At 47.8% G+C, this 27,999-nt stretch overlaps 1 protein-coding gene across 1 annotated transcript in view; it reads left to right on the top strand.

Annotated features, from left to right (window-relative positions):
- Window positions 1-27,999, top strand: part of ARMC3 (armadillo repeat containing 3) — a 204,011-nt gene that overhangs the window by 10,587 nt on the left and 165,425 nt on the right. The window contains exons 3-5 of the mRNA XM_074984870.1: window positions 3,366-3,448; window positions 8,736-9,069; window positions 9,448-9,534. The gene's annotated coding sequence lies outside the window, so the exon portion shown is untranslated. The remainder of the gene's footprint in view (window positions 1-3,365; window positions 3,449-8,735; window positions 9,070-9,447; window positions 9,535-27,999) is intronic.

Below are 27,999 nucleotides of genomic sequence, written 5' to 3' on the forward strand. Positions count from 1 at the left end.
TGTCTCTCCGAGTCTGCTGAAGCCTCTTTAGTCAGGTTCCTTGGATCTCGATGTTCAATGGATCCTGACTGCTTAACCCTGTCACTCCCTGCAACTCCAGACCTTAGCTGAGGGGTGGAGAATTGCTGGATGGAAACGGGTCAGGAGGAAACCTGCTGGCCAAGAGCTGCCTGGCAGCCGGGAATTCACAAATGGACCAGCAGAAGGAGCAACCAGCCCCGTGTGCTGCAGCTGGTTACATGTCACCTCTGCTTCCCACCCATTGTCCCTTTACATTTGTCCCCTCTCGTGGGCCTCTCCCTGCTGTGCCCATTCACCAGCACCCCCAAGGCTGCTGCTCCTCTATATCCCTCCCACTGGCACTGTGTGGAGAACCAGCCCCTGGTCAGATCAGCCAGCTCACCAGCACCTGGCTGAGAAGCTCCTTCCTTTTCCCACTGCCCCTGGCTGGGATGGCACCCAAGAAAAGCTCATGACCCACTAGGCCGTGGCACTGGTCAGGAGGAGCTAAGCCCTGCACATACGAAACCCCATGCAGTGGTAGTATGGGGAAGCTTGTCCGCCCCTCAGCTAAGCTCTGGAGTGGCAGGGAGGAAGCTATTTCCAGCCTGAGTGTGCACTCAAACCCTGCAGGTCCCCAAGAAGAGGTGCTTAATCGCCTATTCACATGCTGTCTCCAGGAAGTGCAGAGCTACTCTGTTCCCCAGGCACCATCCCCTACTAACCCACCTTTCTGGCTGAGTTCAGGTTCCTTGGACCCCTGCTTGTCTGTGCTGTAGCCAGGGGAGAGGAAGCAGCTGGGTTATGTTGGTGGCCACCAGCAGCAGACAGGGCTTCCCATTGGTGTGGATGGCTATCTATTGAGATAAGTTCTCCCCCCAGGAGCATCCACACAGCTTTTTTGTCAACAGAACCTGTTGACAGCAGCGTTATGCCTCATGGCTGACAGTCAGAGTGCTGCCGACAAAAGTGCTGTGTTTTGTTGACAAACTGTCGACAGAACGCATTTCATGTGTGGACATTCCGCCAGTTTTGTCAACAACACTGAGGTTTTGCTGGCAAAACTCGCTAGTGTGACTGAAGCCATAGATATTAGAGGCTAGCCGCAGCTTCTTTCAGAATGGGAGCTACAAATATCTTAAGATGCAAAATAGTAAATACGTATTTTTATTAATCATGATCTCAAATAGCCACAGCAGTACAAAACCAGGTCTTTTCAGGTCTTCCTACAGATGAGAAATTCTAAAAGAAATGCTAGGCAGGACCATGGAAATGAAAACATTATGTTGTATTTTGCAGCCTTTTCCCTCCATAGCTTTCACATAGAGATCAAAAATATCATGTAATAATTTCTGTGCTGGCATGTATTGTTGTTGTACTGTCAACTTACACTTACAGATGTTTACACAGATAGCTAGTGACAGCATTGCAGCTGAGGATTGACATCAAGGATATACATATACTATCAGTATTTTTACTGTGCCCAGTAATTTGTATGCCAGTATTTAGCACATTCACCTCTGGACCATTTACATCACACCAAACATCTGGCTCTTGCTCAGTTCTGAGCCTACTTTTAAAGTGGTAAAATATATGAAGGGATTCCAAGTCATAATATTCCCTCTGCTTTAATTAGTATTGCAGAAGAGATGTGTCTCATATAATACACCCAACTGAATTAAGAGGCCGAGCTGATGAGTATGATTCCTGGATTTCATTATAATTTAATTCAACACACTGGAACAAATGCTTACAAATGTGCCACTGAAGTAAAAATATCACCACCCCCACAGACAAATGCAATACAGTTGTATGCCAACTGGCTGTGCTTGACTTGCATCAGCATGGATGTAGACAACGTGGGTCATTAGGAATTACATTAATAAAAAAAAATACTCAGTTTGCAATAGGAAGCATTTTAAAAAGTCAACCAATTTAGTTATGGGACAAAGCTATTCAAAGCATTACTTGTGTAAACTAGAGAACAAAGAATGATTTACAAATGTGAAAAAGTTCCAAACAACCATTTTCTTGCCGGGTTTCTTGAAACGAATTCTGCAACATCTGGAAACTGTAAGTCATCAGTTTTGTCCATGTGCACACGTAAAATGATACTCTGTTGATTCACGATTATCCCATGGTAGAGGGAAGCCTTGTTTCAGTCACCCCACAGCACTTAAATGACCAATGTTCGGTACACCCCAGAGCAAAGGACCTTTGCTTAAAGCATTGGTTACTGGTACCACCAAAATAATTTTTATCAACTTCACCAGTTCAGAAAAAAATGAATTTCAGTTTGACAGAGCAAGCCAAGATGTTTTTGAACTGACTTCAGCAATTTTCTGTATGCTGACCGCTGGTTTGCCGCAAAAACTGAGTAATCATAGTGTTGGAAGAGACCTCAGGAGGTCATCAAGTCCAACACCATGTAGGAACAAATACAACTAAATCATCCTAGCCAGGGTTTGTCAAGCCTGGAATAAAAACCTCTAGAGATGTAGATTCCACTGAGTAATCGGTCAATTGTGGTTGAAATTGGAACTGTATGACTCAGGGCAGGTCTTGAATTTGTATTTCTTTTACATTTAAAGTTGTTACAAGTTTTTTAAAATTTTTAATAATTTTGTAGCCTTTGTTTTCAAATCTTGACTGGATACGGGACATTGTAAAATCAATTACTTTGAAGCCAATGCATTTATAAAATTCCCTAGCTGAATGTGAGTAGCTGGGTTCACCACTCTTTAGCTGTATTTACTTGGAAACTTCTTGTCCTTGGAGGCTCAGGCATTCTTACTATCTGTAACTATAAACTCTTCTGGTGGATTTGCTTTCAGACTAAGTTGTAACTTTCATCTAATCAGATGCACTGCTGTGAATTAAATGCCATTTTCATAGGAGTCGGGCCTTCTGTTAGGCTATGTCTATATGGCAGAGCTATTTTGCAATAACTTGGTGTCCCAAAATAGCTACTCTGTGTCTGTGAAATGAGAAATATTTTTCAAAAAATGAGTGATCTATTTCAGCATCCCTGTAGTCCTTGTTGCAGGAGGAGTAAGGGATGCTCTAAAATAGTGCATTATTTTGACATTTGTCGCTGTTTAGAGAGTGCCAAATGCAGAAATAACCTATTTCAAAATAAACTTGAAATCAGCTATGCAATTTGTGATACACTGTGTAGATGCAGCCTTATTGAAGAGTCCATCCCTTTCAAAGTTTTAGTAAGATTCTTTCCTAAGTTTAGAAATCTTAGACCTAGGTAAATAAAAATGGAAGTTAAACATTTCTTTTTGAGCTGCTGTGCTACCAGTTCAAGCTCTAATTTCAGTATCTTTACTGCATCCTGCATGACTTTCCAAATTGCGCAGAGTGGAAGGCCAGCCTTAGAGAAAGAAGCTGATGCTTCTGCATGGAGACTCTGTTTTGTTGGTCTGAAGACACGGATGCCCAGGTGATGTATTGAGCACTACACATTTAGGCTACGTCTACACGTGCACCCAACTTCGAAATAGCTTATTTCGATGTTGCGACATCGAAATAGGCTATTTCGATGAATAACGTCTACACGTCCTCCAGGGCTGGCAACGTCGATGTTCAACTTCGACGTTGCTCAGCCCAACATCGAAATAGGCACAGCGAGGGAACGTCTACACGCCAAAGTAGCACACATCGAAATAAGGGAGCCAGGCACAGCTGCAGACAGGGTCACGGGGCGGACTCAACAGCAAGTCGCTCCCTTAAAGGGCCCCTCCCAGACACACTTTCATTAAACAGTGCAAGATACACAGAGCCAACAACTAGTTGCAGACCCTGTATATGCAGCACGGACCCCCAGCTGCAGCAGCAGCAGCCAGAAGCCCTGGGCTAAGGGCTGCTGCCCACGGTGACCACAGAGCCCCGCAAGGGCTGGAGAGAGAGTATCTCTCAACCCCCCAGCTGATGGCCGCCATGGAGGACCCCGCTATTTCGATGTTGCGGGACGCGGATCGTCTACACGTCCCTACTTCGATGTTGAACGTCGAAGTAGGGCGCTATTCCCATCCGCTCATGGGGTTAGCGACTTCGACGTCTCGCCGCCTAACGTCGATTTCAACTTCGAAATAGCGCCCAACACGTGTAGACGTGACGGGCACTATTTCGAAGTTACTGCCGCTACTTCGAAGTAGCGTGCACGTGTAGACGCAGCTTTAATGTTCTGAAATGTAGGAACTCATTTGAATAATTTTTAAATTAATCTTGTGATTTGGTAAACAGTTTCAAGGGTGTCTCTTAGGAGAATATTGTTTTTAGTAGCATCCTGGCATGTCAGACAAAGCATGACCATAACAATGAATGAATGTAGCTAACCAATGTATGCCTGTTGCAATTTGGTTCTAAACCTAATATTCAAACTTCCATGTTAAGGGCAACGTTGTCTGTGGCTTTCATGGGTCTTTGCTGGCAGCAGAGGAATGGTGAGACTCAAGAGTCCTGGGTTCCAGTCCAGCCCCTGAAATGGAGTTTGCTCTATTGAGCACAGACTTTTCTGTCAGTTTTCCCCAAGCTTGCTCACTCTGCCCTTTCTCCTCAGCTTGTGTTTGTGACACTCCTCTGTCTTCTGCATCTTGCTTATTAACCATGCATATTACTCTGCTGAGTCAAAGTTGGCCCTATATTTAAAATCCATTTTAACATAATTTTAGGAATTGCCCATTTAATTTGGAATCACTAACCTAATCGAATTGTCAAAACAAAAAGCAGTCAAGTAGCACTTTAAAGACTAGCAAAATGGTTTATTAGGTGAGCTTTCGTGGGACAGACCCTGTCCCACGAAAGCTCACCTAATAAACCATTTTGCTAGTCTTTAAAGTGCTACTTGACTGCTTTTTGTTTTGATAGTGTATAGAGTAGCACAGCTTCCTCTTTGTTACTAACTGAATTGTGTAATTTTATTGGTGTTCCATTTCACTATTAACCTTAAATTGTTTTAAAATGTTACCTTCCTTTTAGCCAAAAAATGAAAAAGTTGCAGTTAGTTATTCATGTAAAATTGTGGAAACCTACTCAGTTCCAGAGTCCATTTCTGAGGCTTCTTCTCCTCGTCCTAATCTCCTAGCCCAGAAGTCCCTCTTCCTGCTCCATTCTTCCCGCCTCCACCCTGTCTTCCATTCCCACTGTCCTCTGGGAATAGTCCCCTTCTTGTTGTCCTATCAGTCCCAGCCTCCCCATCCTCAGGTCTCCCTGTCCAAGCCTCCCCTCTCTCACAGTTTCCAGTCTTAGTCTCAATTCCTCACCAGTGACAGCCCCACCTATCCCATATTCTGAAGACACTCGTAACGCAGTGACTGATGAATGCATGAACTTCCATGTTCCCTATGGCATATAATTGTATGTGTGACACAGGAAGAATTATCCTAGAAACCATTCACAAATTTACCATCCCCTCCCCTTTTGGATTTTGTCAGTTCTGGATGCACATACTAGGTAGCAGCTCTTCCATGGTCCAGGCTCTTTCTGCTGTTCTGCTCATGCAGAGGAGCTAAAATACCAGTGAATCTTTCCAGCTGGAGACTGCTGGCTCTTCTGCCAGCCCCCACTATGCATTCCCTGATGTGGGAAGAGCGTGTCGGGGTCATAAAGGATAGTACGGCATGTGGCCAGAGCACGACCATGCTCTGCTAGTCTTGACTGAAGTTCTGGCCCTTGGAGACCAGAGCTAGCTATGTACTCCTGTAAATCATGCTATGCTAAATCTAGCATGGGAACAGTCCCAGGATCAGAAAGCTTCAGCCATTTCATTTCTGGTCACCCTCCCTCCCTGTTCAGAGGTGGGTTGGGGTTTGTGAGCCCTGGGCCAAAGCCGGGGAGGGCAGGGGAGCCCTTACCACCACTCTGCCTGGTAGACCCCATGACTCCCCTACCCCACCGGCATTCCTGTTAGGGAATTGGGGTCAAGGAACAGGCGTTCCACTTTAACCAAGGAGCAGGGTTGGCATGCGGGGGCTTCCTTCACTGCCCTTCAGGAGCACCGGATGGGCAAAGCAAGGCAAGTCCTTGCACTCTGACTCTGCTCCTGGTAAGAGTGCTGGGAGGAGCGAGTTGAGGAATTGGCCAGGGCCCCTGGATGCAGAACTAATTGCCACTGTCTCTGTCTCTGCTGCATCCAATGGATATTGGGTGCCACTGAGAACTGAGGCCATTAAAATACTGTGGGAAATGAACAGTCTTCCTTTTTTTACCTATAACATAGATAGAGTAAGGCATTGTTGGTGTTCACGCCTCCATTGCTACAAAGCTCAGCATGTTCTTCCTGACAACACCATCCCAATGAATAACTGATAACTCATCTGAAAACTGTGGAACTATCAACCATGATTTTAGTCACAAATTTTGTAATTGCATTTTCATATGTGTCTGGTTTTTCCAGCATATTCCTGCTGCTCACAGATGTGGAATTATTCCCTATGTCTTTTTGTAAATAAAACTCTCATTTCAGCAAAGGCCAGTTACTACCAATAAATCAGATGCCAGCATTTATTGCAGCGTATACACTGAAAACAGCTAGCACTTGCTGTTACCCCTCCTCCAACACACTCATGATTGTATCGCCTGTGGAGAAGCAATAGCCTAGGGGCACCATGGATCTTTGTCCACTTTTACAGCAGTATTCACAGCTAGTGAATCAACTAAAAGCTTTAATCTATGTGTGTGATTTGCTTACATGCATCATTCATTCTGCCAATCACTTGAGTGTATATTTACCTTGAAGTCAAATCAAAGTAAATAAGGTGGAATTGCTAACAGTAGGAAACGCTATTTGTATTCTGCGTTCTGCAAATATTTTGTTTGGTTGGAAAGGAAAAGCTCCTAAAGACCAGACCAAATTCATTCCATGTCTCAGTTCGTCCCACATTCGTACCATAAATCAATGAGGTTACATCAATTAGGAATTTGCTCTATCGCTCTAATTTTGATGGGTACCAGCATTTAGTCAGAATAGCAATCTATATGGGAATACATTGTTTACACACACACAAGCAAGCGCATGAGTGAATGATGTGCTGAAGCATAGTAGCCCGGTCTGAGATGAGTAATCTTCCTGAGACGGAGAGATTAGGAAAACAAAGAATCGGACTATGTGGGCTTTAAGAGAGAGCCAGTGATAAGTGACTACACTGATGAATAATGCCTTACATTTCTATTTTACTTTCCATCCCAAAAGCTCCAATTAGTTTCACCAAATGGTAGAGAAGGATTATTAAGGATTAGCAAAGGATTATTTTTCATGTAGGGAAACTGAGTCAGGAGAGATGTAGCAGTTAGCCCCAGTCCCCACACAATAAGGCTATGTCTACAGTACAGTGATGTGTCAACAGAAGTTACTGTCAGAAGATATCTTCTTACAAAACTTCCGTTGACAGATTGCAGTCAGACTTGAAAGTGGATCGAAAAAGTGATCAACTTTGTCAATGGAGAGCGGCTGGGCAGTCCGATCACTCTCTCAACAGAAAAGCCAACTGGAAGCACAGCAGACAGGGCTGCCTCATGACCCGGAAACCCTGTCTGTCGCCAGAGCGCCCCACAGAGCAACCACATGGCTTTTTTGTCAACAGATTCTGTTGCAGGGTCCTTTCGAAAAGGACCACCACGTAGACAAGCTGCATGTGAGCAAAACTTGGCACTTTTGAAGTGCCACAGCTGGCAGCATGCTAATGAGGCACTGAATGTTCATTTTAGCACCTTATTAGTATTCTCTGATTTAGCCATTAGCATGGCCATTTCGAAATTCTGGCCAAGTGTGGCCACAGCCTTACTGAGTCAAGGGGAAATTTTGCCACTGAGATCAGCATAGGACGTATTCATCTCTTTATGAAAAATGTTGTGTAAGCACTACCCAGTAGTAAGCACAGTCACCTATAAAATCTGATTCAAACAACTTCAATTCTTGGCTTCAGCATTTCTGCATCTATCTCTGGTGCTGCTGGGGTGATGTGCCCCATTTCTAATAAAGTAATCAAGGCCCTTAACATTTTTCACTCTACGGGGCAGATCTATGGGACACCAAAAGAAAATAGCAAAAGTTTCAATGCAGCAAGCAAATGTGCAGATTCACCCCAAACCAAAATACTTGGAAGAGGCACCATAATCACTGCAAAAATTCTTTCTATATATCTGCAAACATTTGTGTCATTAGAAACAGCTGATTTTACCAACCAATCAAAGAGACTTTTAGACAGGTATCATTGCCTGGCAGGGTGACTCAAAACAGGGTGACTCAAAAATATTTTAAAATATGCTTTTACAGAATATGAATTAATTTAGGGCCAGGATACACAGTGTTCATCTTGTTTGGATTAGTACCATTAACATCAATGGAGAACTGTCTGAGTAACCATTGCGTAAAAGATGAGTAAAGCCTTCAGTATGGGTTGGGCCCAAGTGTGAAAAAAAAAATAAAGTTAACAGTTGGACCCTGGAGCTTGGGCAAATCTGAAAGGCAGGGGAATGTAGTGAAAACAGAAAGGCATGCTGTAATTGTCATTGACTGCAATACAGTGAACACTTGATTTAATATACTAATATGGGGGAAGTGGTGTCCGTTAAGGCTGAAAGTCTGTTAAATCCAAATGGTTACACTGTACGATGATGCACTGACCTTCCGAGCCCATCACTCACTCCTGTCCTCTGCCTCCCTGTTCCCTTCCCTCCTCCTGCCCCATTTTTCCCCTCACACCTCTATTCCCTCTCCCAATTACCAGGAAAGGAGCTGAATGCCGGCCTAGCTCTTTCCACCTCTGGCAGCTCTCAGCACTGCGGACCCTGCGACCGCCAGCTTCGAGCCACCTGCACAAAAGGAGAACATGGCCACCCCCAGTCTGCTAGTGAGCAGCAGTCTCTGACACCATGGCTGCTTCTCAGTGCCATTGCAGGCAGTGGAAGCCGGGCACTGACATGTCCCACACAAACAGGGCTGGGGAAGAAGAGCTTCTGTGCCCCACTGCAGCACCCCCAGCTCCTCTGATCCCAGTGGCCCCTCCAGCCCCAGTGGCCCCGGACACCCCTGCAGCTTCTCCAGCCATGGTGACTGCTCTGGTGAGTCTCCAGCATTTATTTGGGGGTGGCGGGGTAGGGAGGAGGCTGGCAGACAGCATCCGTTATATTGGGGTCCGTTGAATTGAGGGTTTACTGTACTGTCATTGCCCTCCCATTTAAAAAAAAGGTGTAACTTTACTCCTGCTCTTACTGATTTCTCCAGTTCAGAAGACTGATGTCCCGTAATGCCCATGACTAAAAGTTGTATTGAACCTAATCATTTGAATATAAAATTACTGTATTATATTTGGCTTATGTAAGGGACAAAGAATTCTATTTGCATCTGGCATGCTGCTCTTGTTTTTCTTTTTTATTGTTTTTGTGGCTGCTGTATTTTTGTTGAAACCAAAATTCAGTGTTGGAAAACTTTTAACTCAGGTGGCTCTCTGAAACACGGCCAGATAGATTATTCCCAAACTCCTTGCCATTCAAAACCAAACCAAAACAAGCAAGACTGAATTTGAGGTAAAATATTTCTATTTACTTTTTTCATGTATATCTGAAAAATTAGGGCTTGTGATAGAAGTTATTCTGCTTTCTCAGTGATGTTCTGAAATAAGCAACTGCATTCATACTGAGGTAGTATGTTATTGCAGCACCTGTGGTTTGATTATATGAGTTGTTGAAAACTTCCCACAGGTGTCCCCTGTCCTCAGCTCCTGCTGAGGGTGTTTATGGCTTGGAGCTGCTTAGACTTAACACTCAGCTTCCTGTGCCCACAAGCATCATTGTGGCAGTCAAAAATAATGAGCTCAGCAGTGCTCTAGCTGTCTGCTCCCCCTGGCCACTTCCCATATGCTACAGGTTGCACTTTTCATTGCCGGTACTCTCTTGTCCAGCAGCATCTGTGGTCCTGTTGCCAGACAAGAGAGTACTGGGCCAGAGCAGGAGCCCAGCATGGCCAGAAGCTGGAGCCCCTTTCTGCCCCATTGTAATGCAGGTCTGGGAGCTGGAGTCCCCTGGAAGCTCCATGGCAGCCATTGGGTGGCAGGGGTTGGCTGGAGCCTTGTGGCAACCCCTGGGAAGCTGGGCTGGGGCTGGAGTCCTAGTGGAGGGAGGCTGGAAGATGGGGCTGCAGCAACCTCCAAGCATAGGGCTGTCTGCGTGCGGAAGCCCTGGACCTCCCATTGTCTGGCAAATTCTATTGTTCGGAACCTGTGAGGTCCCAAGTGTGTTGGATAAGGGAGGTGCAATCTCTACTCCCCAGTGTGGGGCTTAAAGAGGAGTTGTAGTCCTATGTCACCCAGGAAAGCTGTAATGGGCGGAGTATTACAAAGGGGTCATATTTGCTGGGTTTATGATCTCTTTATGTATCTCGATTAACCTAAAAGTGCTGGACTGTGATAGACAGTCAGGCCCCAGGCTGGCATACAGCCTAATTTAGAACACCACCATTGATCGGTTGTTCTTATAAGCTACTCCCTTTCTGAAACCCAGTTTAGACCCAGTGGTTCATATGAGTCACATCTGATCAGTTAAGAACAAGAAACTAACTCATTTTGCCATTATATAGTGATAGGGTGATTTGGCATGGTTAGGTAAGATGACAAAAATAACTACAGATCTTTTACAAAAAGGTTTATCAAATGTCTTTGAACCAGTCCTGAAGTGCATTCCCCATTGTTTAAAGTTACTGTAACACTGCACAATACTGATAGTGATGTTTCAAAGGCTGTGGGCCACTTTCTTATCTCAGTTGCACTAATTTGGAAAAGACATCTGGAATTTGCTTCCTCCTTTTGTTTGCCAGAGTATGTATTTGGTTACTTTCAGGGCCCGTGCTTGGACTTGCCTGATCTGCCCAGCTTTTCTGTAGAGCAAAGAAGAGGTGGAAAGTTATATTGGGTACCAGATTGGAGACCATTAAGGTGGCTGAGAAGAGCTGTTGTTTTTTACAAGCTTTGGTTACAATTTATTGATTTGTCAGTTCTGTTACAGTTTCATTAATCCATTTTATATTTGATTGAGGTTTGTGGTTTTATACGGGTATTGCACCTAACTTTACAAAAGGTGTAGTTGACGTATAGGTAAACAAATAGCAATCCATAATAGCTCGAGTGGGCCCCATTCTGCTCTGACAGTGGTGTCAACCAGAAATACTTATCAGAGTCAGTGGAATTACTGTTGTGTAAAGCCATTGGACACAAGGGCAGAATTAGTCCCATTTATTTCAATTGCTTTGCTTAAGGGCCATTCAGATCAGATGCTTGTCCTCTGAGGCCCCAGGACTGCATCCCAGATCCCAAACATGGTACTGCAGCTTCTGCTGTTGCAGCCTAGAGAATACTTTAAAAAAACAATATATTGCAAAATTAATCTGACACTGAGCCAGTCAAATATCCCGCATGGTCCTTCTCAAAAGGCAATGCAAAGTGTTAGTCCCAATGTTACTGGTCACAAGGAGACTGAAAACACAGTGGAAATGAAGGCTCTCACATACCTCTCAGGTCTGGCTCATGTAATGAAACTAGCTGATAAAAGAAAGTCAATTGTGCTGGGACTACACATGTGGGTCAAGGCTGTTTTAAGTTCAGTTCTCTGTATAAATGACTGTGCCATCCGTTTTATATTGAAGGGGAATGATATCTTAATGCATATGTTTATTAGAATACATTAAGAATCTTATTTAAAAAAGAGAGCTCAACACAGGCTTTTCAGAAACATATTGAAAGAGGCAGGGCACGAGGGGGTCACGTGTCCCCAAATGCCATGGGCTGGAGAGGCAAGGGTCTGTCCAGCAGCCTGCTGGAGGACTGGTGGGGGGCCTGGCACCAGCAGCCGGCCTCCTGCTCCCCGCACTCACCAGCTGCAGTGGGGGAAGTGTAGCAACGTGGTTCCAGCTTGCTCGGATCCTCTAGCTGTGTTGCTCAAGGGAGGGGCAGGACTGCCCCTGCACTCACCAGCAGGAAGCAGAGCAATGTAGCTGGGGGAGCAGAATGAGCTGGGTGTTACTCCACTTCCCCTGCTGTGATGCGTACGGGGGTGGGACTGGACTTTGATGCTGGTGCTGGATCTCTGGCTCTGCTAGTCCCCCAGGCCACCTTCGGTAGGAGATGAAGGGGGCAGGGCTGTAGCAAGGTGGGGCAGTGAGGGGGCAGAACAGGGGTGGGAAGAGGCAGGACTGAGGGCAGAGGGAGGTTTCCTGGCTCTTCTCCAGACCTGGCTGGTGGAGATTGTGTCACCTCACCTGCTACTCCTGATGAGGCTGGTACACGGAACGTGTTGACTGACTGACAGCGTGGACAGCAAATAACCAGTGGCTATTTTCAAACAGGTTCATGGTCACTCAGACATGTATCAGTCAACACCTCTCAGATCAAATGGCAGCAAAAGTTTTTTAGTTTAACTACAGGGGCCTACTACTGTCATTTCCCCATGAATGTTCCCAGACTTAAACCAATTCATTCTCCTTTTGTGGAATCGATGAATAGTCACATGGATGAGCTACCATCCAGGAGTGACCAAAGACGGGCTCTTTCTGTCCTCTTCATTTCCTGTTAGAACCAAATGCACTACCTAGCACAGAGAAGTAGCCAGGTTAGTCTGTATCTTCACTTTAAAGTGCTACAGGACTGCTTTGTGGTTTTCCTATATAGCAGTCAGGGAAGCTCTCCTGCCCCAGACAGTTTAAAGCCCAGACAGAGCACAGGGCTATGCTACTTTCCCGTCCAATACTGCAGACCAATCAAATCCAGAGTTAGTGTTTTCGAACACAAAGCTGTAAATCTCCCTCTGCTAGAGCTATTGCTTGTCAGAGCCCTTCAAAGGTAGGCTTGTTTTACCACAGTATTGTTCCATGGATCTTGGATTTTGGTCTGACGTTATTTTTTGGCATTACCGGTTGTGACAGGATCATTCCTGGGCTCTCAGCCAACCACTGGTAAGTCCCCAATTGGGGGAGGCCTGGCAAAGGTTATTTTATTCAGCCGTCACCCTCTTTGGGCAGGACAACACTTACAGCAGTCTTTCCAGCCACAGCCAGCATCTCTCTAGCAGTTCCTGGCCCCAGCCAGGCTTCTCCTTTCCAATCGGAGAACTGAACTGGGCTCTGTCTTTTGAGCTCCTCTCTCCAAGCCAGATACCCCCGGCAGGTGTAGCAGGACAGACGTGATTGTGCCGACCCTTTCTTGGCCAACATGGGGGTTGTATACCCCCATCACAGTGGTACATAGTGTTAATCTTTGAACTGCTAAATTGTCATTGTCATTACGAATATGACAGTGTGCAAACACAGTCCTTGTTGGAAGAGAAAAGATTAGGGCACAAGTCTAGGCACAAACAACCCTACCCAGCCACCCCTACAGAGCATACTCCAGGTGGTTGTGGGGCTTAAGAGGCCCCCAGACAGCTCAGTAGGGAGAAGGACCTGGCCTCAGGAGCTCCTGAGGAAAGACACAGAAGCTTCTCTTTGAGAGGAGTGCAACGAACCCTTTAGAACCCAGGCAGATAAAGGGCACTGTGTTTTGTTCTGCATTAGCTTGTTTGCAAATGGGAAAAGCTGGGACTATGGAGTGGAGGGGTAGGAAACAGCTCAGGGAGAACTGTCTTTAGGTGCTCCTGGTCACCTAATCTTGGTTATCGTCACAGGGTAGGTCAACACAGCAAGGCTGTTTCGAAATAACTATGCGAGTGTCTACACAATGCAATAGTTATTTTAAAATAATTTCAAAATAGCGGATGCCTTATTTTGAAATTGACAAACCTCACTGTGGCTATGTCTACACTGGCCCCTGCCTTTTGAAAGGGGGATGCTAATGAGAGACTTAGGGGGATGCTAATGAGGCACTACCATGAATATGCAGTGCTTCATTAGCATAACGCTGGCCATGGCAATTCAAATCGCTTTCGAATTGCATGCTGCCCGTGTAGACAGGGCCTTTTGAAAGGACCCCCAGTCTTAGAAAGCCCCTTATTCCTATTTGGTTTTAGGAATAAGGGGCTTTTGAAGACTGGGGGGTCCTTTTGAAAGGCTCCCATCTTCACGGGCGGTGCATGATTCAAAAGCAGCACTTTTACCTCCAGATCAACTGCTGGTAGTAAGTCTCATCCTTCCTGACTGAGCTAACCTTGTTATCCCCAGCCTTGCTCTGGCTTATTTATACCTGGCCCTGCAGATTTCCATGACCAGCATTTGATGAAGTGAGTCTGTGCTCACGAAAGCTCATGCTCAAAACTTTTCTGTTAGTCTGTAAGGTGCCACAGGACCCTTCGTTGCTGTTACAGATCCAGACTAACACGGCTACCCCTCTGATACTTGACACTTTCAAATTGCTGCAGCTGGCATTATGCTAATGAGGCGGTGCATATTCATGGCAGCACCTCATTAGCATCCACCTTTGGAAAGGCAGGGGCTAGCGCAGACATAGTCTGTATGAGAAATAATGTCTATTTCAAACTAGGTATTTCAAAATAGGGGCGGTGGAGTCAGGGCATAGAGCCTATTTCAAAACAATCCATAGTGTGTCCAGTAGCTCTATTTCAAAACAGCTGAGTGCTATTTCTAAATGCATTTTGTGTGTAGCTGCACAATTCTGGAATAAGCTATACCAGAATATCTCTTCCAGAATAGTTTATTTAGGAATAATGCTGCTGTGTAGATATAGCCACAGTGTCCTGGCCCAGAGCCTAGTGGAATGTGTTTCCCTACCACTCTCTAACCACTTGGTGACACTTCCATCAAGTGCCAACCATTACAACTAACTTTATACAGGCAGCTGCAAAATGTAATTTCTTATCCGCCAGGCTAGTAGTGTGCAATAGTCTACAAATGTAATCCACTGAAAGTGGTTGTCTAAAGTGTATCTGTTTAGTCTCTTAAAAGATCGACTGATATGACAGATCTCCCGTAATTTGCAGCTTGACCAGGAAGAGCACAACTACAACTGGTCACCAGTAAGAGTGTGTACTGCTAGTGACTAGACATGTAATCTACAGCTCAAAGAATATATTAAAGCCTTGGCTAGATTAAATGTTCAAGTGCTTGTTTTAATAATCGACTCTAGCTAATGCCTTATGTTTTTAACACAGACTGGTTGAGTGAAAGCCTGGTTCCCCTCATCTTTAATTCAAGCCACCTAACATGGCTCACTTCCTTGGCTAGATGAGATATTTAAAACATGTCCATTAATACATGTTCACTAGCATTGCTATCTCTCTGTCATTTTAAAAGCACAGTCTAGGCAAGTTCAATGAAAAACATTACTGTTACGACAAATCACCAGACTTGAGGACTTTCCTTTGTAGTTTGTCCCCCAAGTAACTAAGCACACTGGGGAACAGATTTGCCTCAGTAGCCGAAGTTTAGTTCTTAATTGTAAATTGTAACCAAATATGAATAAGGGGATTTTGAAGTGTGCAGGGTTCTTTCGAACAGGACCCAGTGTAGACGAGCTGCATGTGGTCGAAAGTGGCACTTTTGAAGTGCTGCGGGCCCCATTATGCTAATGAGCCACTGCATATTCATGGTAGCACCTCATTAGGATCTTTCAATTAGGTTCATTATCATGCCCCTTTTGAAGTTCTGGAGCTAGTGTAGACAAAGCCTTATTGTTTTTATCATACTGGTCTGCAGCTTACACACAAAGTAGGCACTGACATGCAGCTACTCAAAGCGATACATAGTCACTCAGCTGAGGGCATGCTTTATTTCAGTCGGCCACATTCATCCTTCTGGAAGTCCTCTGAAGCCAGTGGAGTGATACCAGAGACTAAACTGTCTCACATTCCTCCCCTGTATAATTCCATTACAGTCACTGTCATTATGCCAGGAAAAGCCCATGTTAATGGGGTGGATGCACCATCTTGGTTACACCTCCCTGTTGGGTACCTGTACTATTACTTGTTTTTTCTGGATGTAGGACTTCACATTTATTAGTTGTGAATTTAACCTGATTGCCCACAAATCTTACCACTCTTTCACTTTCACTGTCCAATTGGTTCTCTCTTCCTGTATTGTTTGCTACCACCCTTATTTTGGTATTCTCTGCAAATTTCGTCACAGCAGAATTTACTTCAAAGAAACAATGAGGAAAGAAAAACCAAAAAGAGGCCATACAAGGTGCAGAGGCTTCTTTTTTATATGTTCAATAATAGATCCAGAAAACCTGTAGAAACCCCACAGAAACCTAGCTTAGGATATAACTAGTCAGATGCAGTTGTATTTGAAGTCTAACTAGGGACCTGTGCTTCATCACTATAGCTGTTGTTTCCCTTAAGTTGCTAGGAGACAGATTTCCAAACACATTTTGACACCTAAAGATGCCAAGAGTTGCCCAGTGGGATTTTCAAAAGCCGGTCAGGCACCTTAGTCCCACTGATTTAAATCACTGAACTACTCAGTGCTAAGATCCTTATGTCAGGAAACCTGACAAGATGATGAGAGACAAAAGCTACGTCTACACGTGAACGCTACATCGAAGTAGCTTATTTCGATGTAGCGACATCGAAATAGGCTATTTCGATGAATAACGTCTACACGTCCTCCAGGGCTGGCAACGTCGACGTTCAACGTCGACGTTGCACAGCACCACATTGAAATAGGCGCTGCGAGGGAACGTCTACATGCCAAAGTAGCACACATCGAAATAGGGATGCTAGACACAGCTGCAGACAGGGTCACAGGGCGGACTAGCGCTTCTGGGGCAACAGCTAGCCGCTCCCTTAAAGGGCCCCTCCCAGACACACGCAGCCTGCACAGCACGCGGTCTGAAGAGCCATAGGCACACAGACCTCGGGCAACGCAGTCATAGACCCCCAGCAGCAGCAGCGGCAGCGGCAGCAGCAGCAGCAGCCAGAGGTCCATCCAGCCCTCCTGGCAGGAGCAGGGCTTGCCCTGCTCCATGCCATGCGGGAGCCAGCTGAGCACCTCCTTGCCACACCGGAGGAGGAGGAGCAGCCTGCAGGGGAGCAGGACTCAAGCCCCAACCGTTCAGCACCCCGAACCCCTCCCGCCTCACACGTCACCGCCTCTGGAGCTACCCCACCAGCACCGACTGGTGGGAGCGGCTGGTGCTTGAGGAGTGGGACGACGACCGCTGGCTCAGGAACTTCAGGATGAGCCAGCAGACATTTATGGAGCTGTGCCAGTGGCTCACCCCCGCACTCAGGCACCAGGACACCACCATGCGGCGTGCCCTCCCTGTGGAGAAACGGGTTGGCATCGCTGTCTGGAAGCTGGCCACTCCAGACAGCTACCGATCCGTGGGACAGCAGTTTGGTGTCGGCAAGGCCACCGTCGGGGCTGTCCTCATGGAGGTAAGAGGACCCACGGGGGGAGGGGGGGAGGGCAGAGGACGGAAGGGCAGGGCAGGGCAGAGGAGGGCAGGGCAGGGGAGGGGAGGGGAGGGGAGGGGGGCCCGGGCAGGGCAGGGCAGGGCAGGGCCCCACACACCCAGCTTACCCCTCATTGGTGCTCTCCCACGTTCTTTCCCTGCAGGTTGTGCGTGCCATCAACGCCATGCTCCTGCACAGGCTCGTGAGGCTGGGGGACCCAGATGCCACCATCGCCGGCTTTGCCACGCTGGGCTTCCCCAATTGCTTCGGGGCTCTGGATGGGACTCACATCCCCCTCCGCGCCCCGCAACACAGTGGAGGATGCTACATCAACCGCAAGGGCTACCACTCAGTGGTCCTGCAGGCCTTGGTGGACAGCCGGGGCCGGTTTCAGGACATTTATGTGGGCTGGCCTGGCAGCATCCACGACGCCCGGGTGTTCCGGAACTCGGGCGTGTGCCGCCGGCTGGAGGCGGGGACCTACATCCCCCAGTGGGAGATCCCTCTGGGGGACAACACCATGCCCCCTGCATTATCGCAGATGCGGCATACCCCCTCTGGCCCTGGCTCATGCACCCGTACACGGGCCATCTCTCCGCCAGCCAGGAGCGCTTCAACCAGCGCCTGAACCATGCGCGCCAGGTGGTGGAGCGCTCCTTTGGCTGCCTCAAAGGGCGCTGGAGATGTCTCCTCACCCACCTGGATGCGGGGCCCACCAACATCCCCCAGATTGTGGGTGCCTGCTGCGCCCTACACAATCTGGTGGAAAGCAAGGGGGAGGCCTTTTTTCAGGGCTGGGCTGTGGAGGCCGGCAGGGCTGACGTCCAGCCACCTGCTGCCCCCAGTCGCCAGGTGGACCCCGAAGGGACCTGGGTCCGGGAGGCCCTGCGGGCCCACTTTGATGATGAGGCCGCGGCGTGAACTCTGCAAGGCCCCCCACCGCCCCCCCCCCCTTCCTCCACCACACTCCCTGCCCCTATGCCCACACCATGGAGCACCCAACCGCACCCCCCCACACTTTTCCTGGACAAAAGACAGCACACACTTGTGGCTAAAATTTAACTGGTTTTTCTTTCAGAACTTTGTTTTTTTGGAACTATAATTAAAACAAGAACAAACGATATACAAGATGTGTGTAACAAAAGTAATGTGTACAAATAAAACGATAGTAATAAAAAAGTTTGTTCACTAAAAAGAAAACCAGGGATGATAAAGGGGAGAACTATTTACATGGGGGGGACGGGGTAAAGGGGGGCCCCAAAAAAGAGAACTAAAACTGTCCATCGTCCTTTTTTAAAAATCAACTATATACAAGTGGGGGGGGCCACGTCCCGGGCCCCACGCCCCTAAAGTCCGGCACTGGGGGTGGGCAGCCGGGAGCCCCGCCACGGCCGCAGCCCTGTCCGGGGCTGGCTGGGGGTGGGGCGGACCGGAAGATATGCTCGGCGAATCTCAGCTGGCTCCAGGGGTCCCTCGGCGGTCCGGCCCTCGCTGGTGGATGGCGGGGCGACAGCGGACGGGACGGCGACGAGCGGAGCAGCAGGTGGTGCGGCGGGTGGAGCAGTCAGGGCGGGTGCTGCGGCGGCCGGCGCGGCATGGGGGGCCAGGTAGTCCACAAGGCGGTTGAAAGTGTCCATGTAGGCCCCCCATGCCTCTTGGCGCCAGGCCAGCGCCCGCTCCTGCAGTTTGAGGCGGCGTTGCTCCACCCGCAGGTGCTGCTCCGCCACCTCCAGCTGCCGACGGTGGATGGCCAGCAGCTGGGGGTCCGTCGCCGTTGGCTGGTGGTGGCGCGGGGTCCGCTGTCTAGCCCGCCATGGGGCCGGTCGGTCCTCGGCCGAGGGGCTTGCCTGGAGCAATGGCCCCGGAGGGGTCTCCGGGACCACTGATGCCTCGCCGGCGCTCTCTTCCAGTCCTTCCGATGGTGCAGCTACGGGACACAGGAGAGGAGGGGGAGAAGAAGAATGGAGACAGGTGTTAGTGTGGGCCCCGAGCCGTGGCCTTTGTCCCCCCAGCCCTGTGCTGCAGGTTCCCCATCCCCGTCCCTGGGGGATGCTGCTGTGATGGATGGGGTTCAGGGGTCCCCCTGCACTGCACCCCGTCCCCTGGTGGGAGCGACTCTCACTTCACTCCGCAGGGTCTGACAGGAGAGGTTTCTTAGGCCACAGATGCCCAGTTTCTCCCAGCAGTGACAGCACCAGCTGTGAGAAGAGACAGTCCTTCCAACCCGTCCTCGGGAGAAGACCCCAAGGGGTGCCCCTCTGGGATGCAGCTTTCCCCCTCCTCAGGCTGGCTGCCTTCCAGCTCTCCCTTCCCCTAGCCTCTACCTGCGGCCCCCGCCCCTCCCCCGATTCAAAGCCAGCTCGGCTCCTCCCTCCTCTTTGTTCAGGGCAGAGGTGTCACCTGCCAGCTGTAGCCCCAGGATCATCCTTTGCCCCTGGGAGCTATTCGGCTCTTGTTGCTCATATCTAGCCTGAGTCTCCCTTTTGCACTCCCCCGACTCCATCACATGCTGCTGCTGCTGTGGGGTGTCCCACCCCCTCCTCCCGGGGGCCCCTCGAGGTTCCCCTCCCCCCTGCCCCAGGGATGGGGCATGGCACTGTCGTGCGGGGTGGGGGCGGGGCAGGGGCTGATGCACTGCTGTGAGGGACATGGCCCTGCTGTCCTTGGGGCCATGGCCATGTGAGCATGTGGGGGGCCCTGGACACATATCTATTACCCCCGCCCCTCAAGCCCAGGGGTGTACACCAGAGCGGGGTACATACCTGTCGGTCCACTCCCACGGTCCGGAGATCCCCGGGGGGCGGAAGCCCGGCTGCTGCTCCGGGATGGCAGGAGGAGGATCTGCAGGCCGGATTCTGCGGAGGAGGAGCACCCCTCCTCCTCCTCCTCCTCCTGCCACTATGGTCCAGGGGTGGGTGCCGGGGGGGGCCCCCGGGGTGCGGGGCTTACCTCCGGGGCGGACTCCAGCTGAAGGGCCTGCTGGGGCTCATCGGCTGAAGTATCAAGGGTGGCCGGAGGGGAGGAGGTGTGCCGGGGGCCCAGGATGTCCCTGAGCTCCCTGTAAAAGGGGCAAGTGATGGGGGCAGCCCCAGATCATCCGGCCGCATCCCGGGCCCAGGCGTAACCCTGCCGCAGCTCCTTCACCTTACTCCTGACGTGATCAGGAGTGCAGGCAGGGTGACCCCGGGCGGCCAGGCCCTCGGCCAGCCGAGCGAACGCATCTGCGTTCCGCCTCTTGCTCCCTATTACCTGGAGCACCTCCTCCTTGCTCCAGAGCCCCAGCAGGTCCCGCAGCTCGGCCTCCGTCCAGGAGGGGCCCCGCTGCCGCTTGCCAGCCCGGCTGCCCGCCTGGCTGGGCTGGCTGCCCTGGCTCCCGTTGGGGGGGGGGGTCCCCTGGGGGGGCTGCCGGGTGGCCATTGACGGTCCTGTGCCTCCTGTGGCTGCTGAGGGATGTGCAGGCTCGCTGCATGTCTGAGCTGCTGCCGGCACGTTCCCTCAGCTTCCTGCACAGGAAGGGAGGGGGAGGGGACCTTTAAGGGACCGCTCCACGCGGCCACCATTGAGCTGAGGGGCTGGAGAGAGCGTCTCTCAACCCCTCAGCTGATGGCCACCATGGCGGACCCCGCTATTTCGAAGTTGCGGGACGCGCAACGACTACACAGTCCCTACTTCGACGTTGAACGTCAAAGTAGGGCGCTATTCCCATCCCCTCATGGGGTTAGCGGCTTCGACGTCTCGCCGCCTGACGTCGAAGTTAACTTCGAAATAGCGCCCGACGCGTGTAGCCGTGACGGACACTATTTCGAAGTTAGTGCCGCTACTTCAAAGTAGCGTGCACATGTAGACACGGCTAAAATGAGAACCACATCACTCTGACCTTAAAGTCACCCAAAGCACACAAGTGCATCCATAGCTATAGATTTTATTCATTTTAATCTATTTGCTTAAGACTTAAGGCAGCACTGATGCTGTTGAAATGCATAATTAAAACAAAAATCATTTATCTGTGCTAAGTTGTGTCTGAACTATGATAAGTAAAAAAATAAATACACTGCTGTCTATCTATAAAGGTGTATATTTAAACAGGTGCTGATATAGAAAGTCTAGTTGCAAAATCCAGCTATGGGCACATTTTTACCTGGGAAATATTTCAGTAAGACCTTATTCTGTGCAATTTATTATACACGTATTTTTAAAAAAGAAATTGTAGTGATTCAGTGTAAATAATGGTGGTGTAAAATGCCTGGTGAGATGTACCTTTTTATAGGATGCAGGTGGGATTCTGTATATTAGCAACATTGGATTCTTTTAGGGCTTATTGCTGAGTGTCTTGTGAAAGATACTGACCACACTCAATTCCCACCATAGAACTGTATGTTTAACCTACCTCTTTCTAGAGATGACTGGTGAGGTGATCTGCCCCGCAGCCAAGCCTGGGGAAGAGATGGGACAACCTCCACCCTGCCCCAAGCCCCATCTCTTCTTGCCCCTGCTTTGTTCCCACCCTGTCCCCTCTTGGTGTAGCCCTGCCCCCCTTCATCTGCCATCTGAGGTGGCCCAGGGGACTAGCAGAGACAGAGATCTGGCACCAGCATCAAAGATCCAGTTGACCTGAGAGGTGCTGACTGATACATTCTGAGTGAACATGAACCTGTTTGAAAATGGCCACCGATTATTTCCTGTCCATGTTGTCTGTCAGCCAAATCATACCAGATACCAACCTCGTCAGGAGTGGCAACACATCTACATAACCCATGGCACAACGTCACCCTCCCAAATAGACGATGTGAGATGTGACCATTCTCATCAATGCATGCAAGTGCAGAATTTAACCCTTAATCAAAACAAGCCCATCATTTGCTTTCCTCTTCAAGCCACGTATTGTGAAGACATCACTCTTACTGGAACCCAACTTGTACCTTCTTCCCTGTTAGTAAAGTGTTTAAGAGAATGATCCCTGCCTAGTAATTGCAAAGTGGCTGTAAAACTCTACCATTCACATTTGAAATATGTAAATGACTGCTTAAACTGCCAGGCAGTGGAGAATCAGGTCACCAGAGCCCCTGAATTTTTATTAGTAAGAGACCCAACAGTGCACAGAAATTGCAATTTGTAATAAGGATTTTCTCTTTTACATTACATTTAATAATAGCATTTGTGTGATTCAGAAAAGAGGGTTGACAGAGTTGTAAACCTCATAGTTTTGAATAAATTTCTCCCATAGAAAGTGTTGGGCAGATGACTCACTTACTATCCCAGAGCTATAAAATAATTCAGAATGTGAAGATGACAGGTTTAGAGCATGAGAAGCAATTACCATAGAGAAACTAGAAAAAAACAGCATGTACCAGAAACCAGAGGACAATTTTTACTATCTTTAGACAATAACAACATGTATTAATACCTGCATTACAACTATGATAGCACCCTGTTTCCTAAACTGGAAAAAGTTCAAAAGTCCAGTCAAATACTTGACAGGTAAAAGAGTCCCACTAATAGAAGCGAATGAGTTACAAATAAAAACTGGTGGAATGTGTGGCTTGCAATGCCTGATTATGACCTACCACTGGAGTATTGCAGGTCTTGAATTTTTGTGAAAGCTTCCTCTTGTCTTGGATCCATCCAATCCCTTTATGTGACAACTTATACAGTGGTCGTGATGTAGAAAACAAACAGTCCTTAATTAAAGTGGCCTCAAATCTTTTTTTTTAATTTCTTTCCTTAACTTTCTTGTCAATAGAAGAATTCCTGGCTCACTGAACAGAGCATCCAATTAGTCTAACTTTTCATTGTGGAAGAGACAGTTACCCTCTCTTATCTGGACCCTTGTCATAGCTTGTTATCACATCTTGTGACATTCTCAGATGCTTTTGTTCTGTTTAATCTGTCACAATATTACTGTTAATATGCAAAGGCAATTATCCAAACACTGTCAGATGGCTTCCACAATATTCTGTAAATGACAGAAGTGAGTAACATTCTGATGGTAACTTACGTAAAGAAATAAGCCCTTATTGCTGTTTATGGTTATTATCTATCTTGAAATCTCACTGAAGACTAAGTGATGATATATGTTTCAGGTCATGTCTACAGTACAAACTTTGGTTGACAGATGTTACATGAGCGTAAAGCCATCACACTTAGTACATAATTTGTTCATGTACATACTTGGCACCTTGTGTTGAGACTGCATACTCACCAGGAATACCTGTGTCAATTTGCAGTGCAATACAGCTGGGGTAAGCATCCTAGTTTGCAACCTACCACCTTCCGCGTAGTATCTTTTGGGAAGACTTTGGCAGTGGATAGTGGTGCAGAAATGAGTCACACAGGGGTGACTGGGAATAAAAGATCAATTTCCCAATATGCAACTGTCCACATCACATAATATCACTGTATCCCATAATTTCTGCACTCTTTAAAAATCCCATGAAGCCAGGCAGCCTTCTCGCTGTCCATTATCTCTGACAGAAGCATGGAGCTTCTATTATTGTATGTGTTGCAAGAATCTCCAGCATCTGCAGAGCAGTAAGGAGAACCAAATCAGGGAGAATATAACATATTTCTTGGAAGAGAGACTGCTGTGGGACACAGCAAGAACCAACTCAAGGTAACTGGTGATGTTCACAGAGCAGCTGCAGCGGGTGCTGCACCATTTCTGGGCCTGAGAAATGAGCACTGACTGGTGGGATTGCATTGCAGCATGGGCTTAGAATGATGAGCATTGGCAGCAGAGCTTTCCGATGCAAAGTACCACATTCCTGGATTTGTGTGCAAGTTCACCCCAGCCCTCCAATACAAAGACACCACTATGACAGCTGCACTGACATTAGAGAAGTGACTGGTGGTGATCATACGCTGAAACTTGCAGGCTGTGTCTACACTTGCATTCCTCTTTTGAATGAGGAATGCAAATGAGAGAAATCAAAAATGCAAATGAGGCACTGATGTACATAGCGTGGGCTTCATTTGCATAAGTTCTTTTTGGAAGAGATTCTTTTGAAAGAAAAAAACAGTGTAGACGGAGCTCTTTCAAAACTAAATGCTATCTTTGAAAGAACCCTTCTTCCTGAAACAAAATGGAAAGAAGGGGTCTTCAAAGATGGGGTTTATTTTGGAAAGAGCCCCATCTACACTGTTTTTTCCCCTTTAGAAATAATCTCTTCCAAAAAGAGATTATGCAAATTAAGCACAAGATATGTAAATCAGCACCTCATTTGCATTTTTTATTTCCCTCATTTGCATTCCTCTTTTGAAAGAGGAATGCAAGCATAGACACAGCCACAGTGTCCTATCCTTATTATGGTGTCAGTCCAATTTGCAATAGAGTGCCTCAATTGCAAGCCATATTCTTCCATTCTTATGCGCACATTGGTGGACACAATGCATGATTCTCACATCTTTAAGAACACAAGGCTGCCCAGAAAGCTGCAACTGGCAGATTACCACTGGCAGTGTTGAAATAGCAATAGTGATCCTGGGGTACCAAACCCACCTCTCGTGCCCCTGGCTCATGAAGCTATACCCTGGCCATCTCAACACCACCAAGGAAAGATTCAGCTACTGGCTCAGCTGGTGCAAGGCATTTTTGGTAGATTGAAGAGATACCAGCAATGTTTGCTCACAAGATTGGATCTCATGCAAAAAAACAAAACAAAACCACAACCCATCCTACTGCATATAGCTGCCTGCTCTGTGCTGCAGAATTTCCCTGAAGCAAAGGGAAAGAGTTGCTGCCAGGATGGAAGGTGCCTGCCCAAACAGCCAGACATAAAGGCTATTAAAACAATTAAATGAAGAGTGGAATGGCTCAGGATGCTTTGGAAGAGCACTTTAACGGTGAGCCACAGTAATGCAATGTGCTGATCTGTACTCCACCTTGTTGAGGGGGCCTATTAGGAATTGTGTGGCACTTGGTGTGCATGTATGAATATCACTCTGTCATGACACCTGTAATTTTGCTGTGCTTGCTGTACATTTGATTATTACCTTGCCTTTGCCACCGATCCTGAGCTGTCACACTGTACATTTCCGAACTGCTGTGCACTCTGCAGCATATGTTGGGAACTACTAATAAAGATGAGTTGTTTTCCAAATATATCTCTGAAGCATTTCTGAAATGTATTCAGTAACAATACCAGTGCAAAGAAATCAGTGAATTTTAAAAGCAACTACATAAAAAACTTAAAAGAATGGAACAGAACTTAACAAGGAGAAGGAATGTTCGTGCCTATTTTACCTATATCTCCAGCAACCATAGATTTCACAGGTCAGCGTATGTGGAGCTGTAGTTGTCCCTGTTGTCTTGCGAGGTAGAATGGGCTAGCAATATGCCCCTGTTGCCAGGTGGAATAATGTAGCCAGACAAAGTCTCCCCCTTACAAGCCAGCTTGCTCGCTGCCCCCCCCCCCACTGAGAAGCACACAGGGCGTGGAAACGGCTGCTGACAGCACAGTCTTTGATGCCCTCATTGAGGCCCAGATATGCTAGCTTATCGTGACCCTGAGAAGCAGAAAGTACAGCTAGAAGGCTAACAGGCCAGACTGTCAACATGAGGGGGGGGACCCTCAAGAAATCACCCCAGCTGGCATTGATCGATATGATGCACACACACACAACCATCCCAGAAGGGGAAGTACCCCGCCCGCACAGAAAGAATGTCCTGTACTCCTAAATTGCTTATCTCCTGTCTTACAAGTGCAAATTAAGTAAGAAATGCCCTTGTAACAAACTGGCGTCACAAAGACAGACCAGTATGATCTGGCACCATAGATAAGAAAGAGAATACGTAACCCAAAAGGGGTATAAAAGGTGGGCCCAGCAGAACTCTAACTTTGAGTGCATTCCACCAACTACCTGCTGGTCGGGTCAGGTGATTGCCTCCCGAGGTCCACAACTGGGGACGCCCAACCTCATATTCGTCTTTCCGCGGAATTGAGTGACCGATCCGGCTTGGCTACGCTGGTATCAAGAGACGCAGAGAGGGTAAGATACACCCATGCTAGGTCTCCGACTTTTTTTGTGCACAGCTAAAGAATTAGAGCTCTGTAACTAGATGTCATTGTGCCAAGATATCATTGTGTTAGATGGTAACAGATACCGTTGTATTGGATTGTAACGTAACTTGTTAACACCTGTACTTTGCTAGCATATAAGAAGTAAACAATAGCCTTTTGTAACCGCACGCTTATAACTGTAGCTTAATAAACTTGTAACTAGTTAAGCTCTGAGCCTGACCCTGCTGTTAACCCTTTTGTCACTGCGACACAGCCGGCACAACAAAAAGAACTTTAACCATTTGGTTACAGCAGCCTGGCCATGGGTGAGAGTGCTAGGAGCTGCCTGCTCTAACAGTAAAAAAAAACTGGGTTGTTTAGGACCCAGGGGAGTACCTCACTGCACATTACCTGGCCACCCGCTAACAAATACTGAGGAGGGACAGCGGAAAGTGTTGTGATGGAGTGCAAAGGGAAGGAAAATCATGATCGTTGAAATTGAAGGTACACTGCGGCACCTACGTTAGCTGCTGGAGGAGCCTCTTTATGTGATGGTGCAGCTGCCTTCCATTTTCATGTTGGGACTCCAGAACATTTCTCCTCTGTTCTTTCCTTTTCTAGGCTGTCTGCAATATTCATCTTCCAGACCCTTTGCTCAAGGTCTGATGCAACAATGGCTTGATCATTGTCTTCATTCTCTGGCCCAGGTATTCCAGAGATACGGAGGGGAAAGCCCCAAAGACTGCAATAGTACCCACTGCAGATAACACACGTAGGGGTCACATCCATTGCCAATGTAGTCACAAGAGAGAGGGAAAGTTAATATTCAAAACTCCCTTTCCTTGCTTCCGTAAAGTTTTAAACAAGGCATGCTTACTGACATTTCTGTTTTGGTGCATGGCAACAGGCATATGGGTGGAAGATGGACCCCCCTCCTCAGTTTCACTGGTTCCACCCCCATCCTCCCACTGTGGTCAGAGCTGCAAGACCCCCTCCTTGAGCCAAAACCCCTGAGGTCCCCTGCCCAGAAGAGCTTCAAGCTGGCCACAGCCACCCCCCACCCCCCGATACCTTTCCCAAATCCAACCTGGCCTAGGGAAAAGTGTCTCTCTGAAGACACTTTTGGTATGCACTATGCAGCTTCCGGGGTGGCTGAGTAGTGAATACCTCTGCAGCAGTCACTGTTCAGCCATCCCAGTACCTGAACAGGCCATATCAAAAGTGTCTTAGAAAAGACGCTTTTCCCCAGAGCAGGTTAGGTCTGGGGAAAGAAAAGGACACATAACAGTGGTTGGCCAGGGGCTCCTCTGGGTATGTGGAGGGAAAGGGGCTGTGGCTGTCCCGGGGCCAAGGATTGTTGTTGGTGGATGTGGGTGGGAAGGGCTGCTGGTTCTGTCTAAGGAAGCGGGTAGGGAACTCTTTGACTGTTTTGTCCTGGAGCCCAGAATTACTGCCAGTGGGCCTGACTGTAGAATTACACCAGCATATTGTATATACCGCATACACTGACAGGTGTTTTTCTGCCCATACAATAACACCACGTCTCTGAATGTTAGCTGTGTCAACAGAAGCAGAGTTAAGTCTATACTGGGGGTGTTACACACCCGACTAGCATAACTATGCAGTTAAAAGTTGTAAGTGTAGCCCAAACCTAAGAGTTTGC

Source organism: Carettochelys insculpta, chromosome 2 (genome assembly GCF_033958435.1).
Source record: "Carettochelys insculpta isolate YL-2023 chromosome 2, ASM3395843v1, whole genome shotgun sequence".
Classification (NCBI taxonomy): domain Eukaryota; kingdom Metazoa; phylum Chordata; order Testudines; family Carettochelyidae; genus Carettochelys; species Carettochelys insculpta.